Genomic DNA, 8,713 nt, shown 5'->3' with positions numbered 1-8,713 from the left:
CTATGCTGTGTGATACTGTCTGCTGAGCTGTGTATCTAATTCTATGCTGTGTGATACTGTCTGCTGAGCCGTGTATCTAATCCTCTCCTATGTGATACTGTCTGATGAACTGTGTATCTAATCCTCTCCTGTGTTCTACTGTCTGCTGAGCTGTGTATCTAATCCTATGCTGTGTGATACTGTCTGCTGAGCTGTGTATCTAATCCTATGCTGTGTGATGCTGTCTGCTGAGCTGTGTATCTAATCCTTTCCTATGTGATACTGTCTGATGAACTGTGTATCTAATCCTCTCCTGTGTGATACTGTCTGCTGAGCTGTGTATCTAATCCACTCCTTTTTGATACTGTCTGCTGAGCTGTGTATCTAATCCTATGCTGTGTGATACTGTCTGCTGAGCTGTGTATCTAATCCTATGCTGTGTGATACTGTCTGCTGAGCCGTGTATCTAATCCTCTCCTATGTGATACTGTCTGATGAACTGTGTATCTAATCCTCTCCTGTGTTCTACTGTCTGCTGAGCTGTGTATCTAATCCTATGCTGTGTGATACTGTCTGCTGAGCTGTGTATCTAATCCTATGCTGTGTGATACTGTCTGCTGAGCTGTGTATCTAATCCTCTCCTATGTGATACTGTCTGATGAACTGTGTATCTAATCCTCTCCTGTGTGATACTGTCTGCTGAGCTGTGTATCTAATCCACTCCTGTGTGATACTGTCTGCTGAGCAGTGTATCTAATCCTATGCTGTGTGATACTGTCTGCTGAGCTGTGTATCTAATCCTATGCTGTGTGATACTGTCTACTGAGCCGTGTATCTAATCCTCTCCTATGTGATACTGTCTGATGAACTGTGTATCTAATCCTCTCCTGTGTTCTACTGTCTGCTGAGCTGGGTATCTAATCCTATGCTGTGTGATACTGTCTGCTGAGCTGTGTATCTAATCCTATGCTGTGTGATACTGTCTGCTGAGCCGTGTATCTAATCCTCTCCTATGTGATACTGTCTGATGAACTGTGTATCTAATCCTCTCCTGTGTGATACTGTCTGCTGAGCTGTGTATCTAATCCACTCCTGTGTGATACTGTCTGCTGAGCAGTGTATCTAATCCTATGCTGTGTGATACTGTCTGCTGACCCGTGTATCTAATCCTCTCCTATGTGATACTGTCTGCTGAGCCGTGTATCTAATCCTCTCCTATGTGATAGTGTCTGCTGAGCCGTGTATCTAATCTTCTCCTATGTGATACTGTCTGATGAACTGTGTATCTAATCCTCTCCTGTGTGATACTGTCTGCTGAGCTGTGTATCTAATCCTATGCTGTGTGATACTGTCTGCTGAGCCGTGTATCTAATCCTCTCCTATGTGATACTGTCTGATGAACTGTGTATCTAATCCTCTCCTGTGTGATACTGTCTGCTGAGCTGTGTATCTAATCCACTCCTTTGTGATACTGTCTGCTGAGCCGTGTATCTAATCCTATGCTGTGTGATACTGTCTGCTGAGCTGTGTATCTAATCCTCTCCTGTGTGATAGTGTCTGCTGAGCCGTGTATCTAATCCTCTCCTATGTGATACTGTCTGATGAACTGTGTATCTAATCCTCTCCTGTGTGATACTCTCTGCTGAGCTGTGTATCTAATCCTCTCCTGTGTGATACTCTCTGCTGAGCTGTGTATCTAATCCTCTCCTGTGTGATACTGTCTGCTGAGCCGTGTATCTAATCCTCTCCTGTGTGATACTGTCTGCTGAGCTGTGTATCTAATCCTCTCCAGTGTGATACTCTCTGCTGAGCTGTGTATCTAATCCTCTCCTGTGTGATACTCTCTGCTGAGCTGTGTATCTAATCCTCTCCTGTGTGATACTGTCTGCTGAGCCGTGTATCTAATCCTCTCCTGTGTGATACTGTCTGCTGAGCTGAGTATCTAATCCTCTCCTACGAGAGTCCCTATCCACATTCTACAAGTACTCAACAACAGGCCCAGCCGATCTAACCTACCCGTCGCACCTGAGAAGGAAGATTAATTTCAATCATCAAATTTCTTTCTATGTTTTATGTTTTTATCATATTAGCCTGGTGCATTTTTAAAGAAATTTGTACACTAATCCTGGTGATACATATCACCCTTTTAAAACTTATTTTTTTTCCCACCCCCATATATTTTATATTTTATATCTTAATAAAAGCTTCAAGCAAATTAAGTTATCCACCTCTGGTTTTCTTTCTCCAAACCCACTACCATTAGCGCGAATTTACACAATTATCTTAACCCTAGAACAAAAGATCCTCTAAAGCTAGACATCATGCTGCGATCCAAAGAAATTCAGGACCAAATGAGAAACAAAGTAATTGAGATCTATCAGTCTGGAAAAAGTTCTAAAGCCATTTCTAAAGATTTGGGACTCCAGCGAACCACAGTGGGAGTCATTATCCACAATAGGCGAAAATATGGAACAATGGTGAACTTTCCTAGGCGTGGCCGGCTGATCAAAATTACCCCAAGAGCGCAGCAACGACTCATCCAAGAGGTCAGAAAAGACCCCACAACAACATCCAGAGAACTGCAGGTCTCACTTGCCTCAGTTAAGGACAGTGTTCATGACTCCACCATAAGAAAGAGACTGGGCAAAAATGACACGCATAGCAGAGTTCCAAGACAAAAACCACTGCTGAGCAATAAGAACAAAGGCTCATCTCAGTTTTGTCAGAAAACATCTTGATGATCGCCAAGACTTTTGGGAGAATACTCTGTGGACTGACAAGACAAAAGTTGAACCTTTTGGAAGGTGTATGTCCCATTACATCTGGCGTAGAAGTAACACTGCATTTCAAAAAAGGAACATCATACCAACAGTAAAATATGGTGGCGGTAGCGTGATGGTCTGGGACTGTTATGCTGCTTCAGGACCTGGAAGGCTTGCTGTGGTAAATGGAACCATGAATTCTGCTGGTTAACCAAAAAATCCTGAAAGAGAATGTCCGGCCATCTGTTCATGACCTCAAGCTGAAGTGCACTTGAGTTATGCAGCAGGACAATGATCCAAAACACACTATTAAGTCCACCTCTGATTGGCTTAAGGAAAACAAAATTAAGACTTTGCAGTGGCTTAGTCAAAGTCCTGACCTTAAGAAAGCGGTTCATGCTCGGAAACCCTCCAATGTGGCTAAATTACAACAATTTTGCAAAGATGAGTGGGCAAAAATTCCTCCAGAGTGTTGTAAAAGACTCATTGCCAATTATCCCAAACACTTGATTGTAGTTGTTGTTGCTGAGGGTGTTTCAAACAGTTATTAGGTTTAGAGGACAATCACTTTTTCACACAGGGCCCTGTAGGTTTGGATTTCTTTTTCCCTTAATAATTAGGGTCTTCATTTAAAAACTGCATTTTGTGGTTACTTGTGTTATCTTTGTCTAATATTAAAATTTGTTTTGAGATCTGAAATATTTAAGTATGACAAACATGCAAAAGAATGAGAAATCAGGAAGGGGCAAACAACTTTTCACACATACACATATACATATATATATATTCATCCCACAATGTCACATTCATGGTAGAAGAGAGGGATTGGTAAGATGGGACAACCATTACAAACCAGCCACCTGATCAGACGTTATTGAACACCTTTCCAGAAGCTTTAATCAATCTTATCTGCTGTTATTTTCTGAAGAGAGGAAACAAATGTCCTAAAAATAAAAAAATATAAAAATGAAAGTTAAGAAAAAAAAAAATAATAATAATAATAGCCTCACCTCCACTATGAGCATTTTTTGCTCTTCTAATAATCCAAGCTTTCCTAATTGTTCTTCTATTTGCTCCTGCGTCTTCATATTCCTCTCCAGCACAAATGATGCATGCTGGGGCTGTAAGAGCTGTAATAGAAGCCTAGAAGAACCATCAGAGGTCAGGCCCATCTGGTTACAGAAAGAACACAGATACACGCTGTATAAGACAATGGGATGGAAACAAGATTTTAAAAGGAGTTATCAAACACTTTTATACTCCACTGGATAGGTCATTAATATAAGATAGGTGGGGGTCCAACCATCGGCCCCCCGATGATCAGCTGTCATCACCTCTGGCAAGATGCAGGCAATGTTCAAAGTGGAACAAAACCGCTCCTTACACTGCGGCCGCTGCCGGGTGCAGACCAGCTATTGAGGAGTACCGGAGGTGATCTGCAGCACCAGGCAGTGGCCACTGGGGTGCGCTCTGTTCACAAGTTACATCCGGCCGTTGCCAGAGCTATAAACAGCTTATTGGTGGGGAGCCAAGAGTCGGACCTACAACGATCTGATATAGACCACCTATTTTATGCATAAATCATCTGCATTAAAGTATTAGAGAACGTCTTTAAGAGCCCTGCATTTTCAGAGCCAAACTTCAGTCAACATCTAATAACCAATTACAAGGTCTTTCTTAGGACTCGTTCACACAAATGTATTTTCAGTAGGAAAGTTGTCTGTGGAACAAATGGACGGCACTCAGACCAATGGGATTCAATGGGAAAGTGCAGAGGAGTCATTTTTCTTTTTTGTCACTGATCGAATCTGTGTGTGAGCAAAAAATAAAGAAAGAAAATGGCAGCATGTCCTCGTTTCATCCGTCAGACAAGATTCACCCATTCAAGTCTATGGGTACAGAAAAAAATCTGCTTTATACAGATACATTGCAATCCTGTAGCCCTGGAAACTGTAAATGGTTAAAAAGCCAGATTAGATCTGGACTGCACATGGACGACAAGTGAGGAAAGAATTCTCCCACTTTTCTGGATGAAACTCTGAATGATATTTTATCTGCTTGTGTGAACAGGCCCTTAGAGGTCTCGACAAGACGGAGGAGCTGATCCAGAGTGTCCAGGGAAAGCTAGCAGTCCAGGTAATGGCGGATACGGGGGCAACCATCCACATCGTGCTCCATGCCCTTCTAATCTGACCTCCGTGACAGTGATGCTCAGTGTAAAGCCTGAGCTCAGGAGATGTGGGCTCGGACCCTGTTCAGACACACTGGAACTGATCAATCTCCATTCAACATTATGAAGGTAAACCTGGAGCACTGGCCCCACTCAAATATATTGTATTATGGTCAAATCATTCCCTTTAGGAGCTGAGTGCTGTGTAATAGAGGAGGATAAGGCCCCCCGTATACAGCCATCTATTCTCTGATAGGCGAGAGGGAAGAGACGTCATCTCCTCCTTTCTGATAATGTCCCCTGTATCCTGCTGACAGTGATTGTGCCATCCCAGCCGGTGACACTAGAGCCGCTCCCCGCTCTTAGGCTATGTGCCCATGTAAAACCGTCTGCCATGCAAAGCAATGTGAATTGGGATGTGCTGTGCACATGATGCGCTAATTAGCGCGCCGAATTCACATTGCGTTGCAAAACACAGCATGACCATTTCTACCGCGATTACGCGGCCATTGAAAAGCAGCAAACCCGCAGGTATATGTGGATTTGCTGCGTTTCAATTAAATTCAATGGCCGAGACTTTGCAGCGTAATCGGGGTGCGTGTGGTACCCAGGATGAAGAAGAGACTACAACTCCTCTTCATCCCGGCTACCAAGCGGTGAAAAAAAGAAATAAATAAGTTAAAAATAAAAAAACCTGTATACTCCCCTCTCCGGTCTGCTCCCGGCGGCGATCCTCTCTCCTCGGCGTCCAGCGGTGTACTTGCAGGACCTGCGGTGACGTCATCTAGTCAGCTGATGGTCATGCGACCGATGATGTCAGAGGTCAGGTGATGGTCGCGTGACCATCAGCTGACTAAATGACGTCACCGCAGGTCCTGCCAGTATACCGCGGGACACCGAAGAGAGAGAACACCGCCGGGAGGAGACCGGAGAGGTGAGTATACAGGGTTTTTTTATTTTTAACTTTTTAATTCTTTTTTTTTTTTTACTATAGATGCAGCATTTAAAGCATCTAAGTTGGTCACACAATATAAATCCATGCCGGTTGCCGGTTGCATGGATTTATATTGTGTGACCAACTTGTCAAGCACTTTTCCAAGTGATGCTCAAAATCACTTGGAAAAGTGCTTGAAAAAACGCTGAAAAAATGCTGAAAAAACACTTCTGTCTGGCAGAAAAAATGCATGTAAATCTGCATGTAAGTCTGCATGTAAATCTGCATGCGTTTTTTTCTGCCAGAGAGAGGCAAAAACGCTCTGCATCAAATCTGCTACGTGGGCACATAGCCTTAGCGTGTATGTGCTGTACTTATCATTCAGGACTGTGCAAAGACCTGCCTGTGACCAAAAGAACAACAAGGCTGTGTGCACACGCTGCAGATTTGGTGCGTTTTTCAATGGAACAGGCTGCCACGAGAGGTGGTGAATTCTCCTTCAATGGAAGTCTTCAAACAGAGGCTGGACAGACATTTGTCTGAGATGCTTTAGTGAATCCTGCATTGAGCAGGGGTTGGACACTAGGACCCTGGAGGTTCCTCCAATTCTAATGTTCTAGGATTCTATGTATAAACACCAGCTGCAATCTTCCATGGAGAAGTAACTGTGGTTTCAGGAGAACTTGCAGCAGAAGGTCTGTGCCTTCCGCTAGCTCCTCCCCCTTCTGCTAGCTCCTCCCCCTTCCTTCTTTAAGATGCTGAGAGAGTTCAGTATATAAATTGTAAGCTTGCGAGCAGGGCCCTCACTCCTCCTGTAACGGATAAAACGTCTTACATTTTATTGTTATTATTGTCTGTACAGGTCATTACTTAATTGGAAAGTGCTGCAGAATATGGTGGTGCTATGATAGAATAATCATTTTTATTTATATGTGCAGAGATGTTTCAGTTTTCACATTCACCACTTGAGGGCAGCAGAGTACTATGCTCAGAATAAGGTCAGACATAACAGTACCTGCATATTACATGTGCTGACTAATGAAAGATACTGCCACTTGCACTGGTATGGCTGACATCAGTCTGTACGTGCGCCCGATAATGTCTGTGAGGGCGTATCTGTGCCCTGTTCCTCAGTCTCCTCTCGCTCTCCCTCTGAGCGCTGGTAAATAGGTGATGGTATCAGGGGGGACAATGTCTACCTAGAACTGCACCCTTGGTCTGGGCCAACTACGCCATCTTGTGGTAACGGACAGTACCAATTAGTGAAGCGCTGCTAAGGGGCCATGTGTTTCTGAGTCGGGTCTCACAGTCTGGGGCCCATTCGTAACAGGACAATGGCAGACAAGGTCCTCTGGTCTCCCACCTCAGCTCAAGTGAGGCCGCAACTCTGAGCATCGCGTAGGCCATGCTAATGGAGCTCAGCCAAACTCATCTGAAAATGGCCCATAAGCTTCTTGTAACCAAGAGGAGTCACACTGATGGCCCTCCATGCCGGGATGAGCCCTCTGTGCAACTCGGAGACCCTTGGACACATACGCACCCAATGGCTGCCGGACATGCCCCCCTACACAACACTTATTTTGTAAAGCATTCTGACTTTGCAGCGTTTTCCCACAACACTATATCAGCGCTGGTCCCAGGTGTTGGCAGCTCCATTCTCACATAGGTGGCACTGGCAGAAGGAGATCCTGGACCAATGCAAATATGACAACTTTTCCATACTATTATGCTCTAGTTAAAAAAAAAAGGTAAGTTTCATCCATTTTTACTTTTAAACATAATAAAGCAACTTTTTCTTCTCAAGTTGGAGAAATAATGTTTCCCTATAATGTCTCCAATTCCATTCCCAGCAGTTCTGCGCTCTCCAGCGCTTCTTTGCGCCTCCCCAGACGTAGTAAGCCGCGCGCCTGACTTTCCTGGACGTCGCTCCTCATTGCGGTGTTTGCCAGCGGTATAAGTGCAGAGCAGTCGCTGGACACATTAAACGCCTTCTGAAAGGGAAGAAAGAGAACGGCCATTATCCTTCCTAAAAGAAAGGGATGGTGGCAGAATTCTTTTCAGATGTTTTAGCAAAGTCTTTTGGATTTATGGGCAAAGTCTTTCCTACAAAACTGTAGAACTGATTTCTTGCAATTCTGCGAGTCTGATCATTCTATAAGGAAATCAACTAAGTGACAAATATATTGTTTTATTATTGTTCTGTGAGTACAAATCATTCCATAACCTTGGGTTCACCCTGGTATTACACACACAGCAAATGGTTGGCTGCTGTAAGGGGTTGTGGGGTCAGTGTGTAACTGCAGACTTATAAATCCTCCAGCGCAGAGACTGTGCACTGTGCGGAGTCGCTGGTTTCTGACCCGGGGACGGCGGGGATATATGCATTATACATACTCCCGGGCAGAACCCGACTAGTGGGCGCAGCTCCGCTCCAGAGGGGACTTGTACACACCAGTCTTCTGATTTGGAAGTGACAGTCAGTTTTTTGCTATTTGTATATTGTCTCTCTGACCGAGCGCTCCACCCTCCAGCCTGTGGTGGATTTAATTGCAGCAGGATCCTAGCTACCCATAAATGCAGGCTTTAGCCTAGCAGAGGATTCACATTACATCAGTTCCCAGCAAACCGGAAAGTGCCTTGTCGTTGGCTGCTGGGTTTGCGTGAATTGGCCAAATTATGAGCTAAACATCTCCATTTTTTCTTATTATCTAAAGCAGTAATGACATTCAGATTCCATGTATTTCATGTTTCCATGCTTTAGCACTACAGAGTGCTACTTTGTCTTTATATCATGTGGCTTCTGCCACATAAACAGCACGGCCATGCCAGCCACACATCTCCTGGATGCTCACTATGGTTATAGTGATA

The 8,713-nt window shown here is 44.2% G+C and overlaps 1 long non-coding RNA gene across 1 annotated transcript in view; it reads right to left on the bottom strand.

Annotated features, from left to right (window-relative positions):
- Window positions 1–7,429: 7,429 nt before the first annotated feature.
- Window positions 7,430–8,713, bottom strand: part of LOC141213715 (uncharacterized) — a 70,044-nt gene continuing 68,760 nt past the window's right edge. Inside the window, exon 3 of the long non-coding RNA XR_012283082.1 lies at window positions 7,430–7,836. This is a non-coding gene — a long non-coding RNA (uncharacterized lncRNA). The remainder of the gene's footprint in view (window positions 7,837–8,713) is intronic.

This window comes from Phyllobates terribilis, unplaced genomic scaffold, assembly GCF_046119375.1.
Source record: "Phyllobates terribilis strain yellow unplaced genomic scaffold, ASM4611937v1 Scaffold_209__1_contigs__length_3470805, whole genome shotgun sequence".
NCBI lineage: Eukaryota > Metazoa > Chordata > Amphibia > Anura > Dendrobatidae > Phyllobates > Phyllobates terribilis.
Note: the sequence above shows the minus strand (reverse complement) of the source record. Positions and strands in the feature narration are given on the sequence as shown.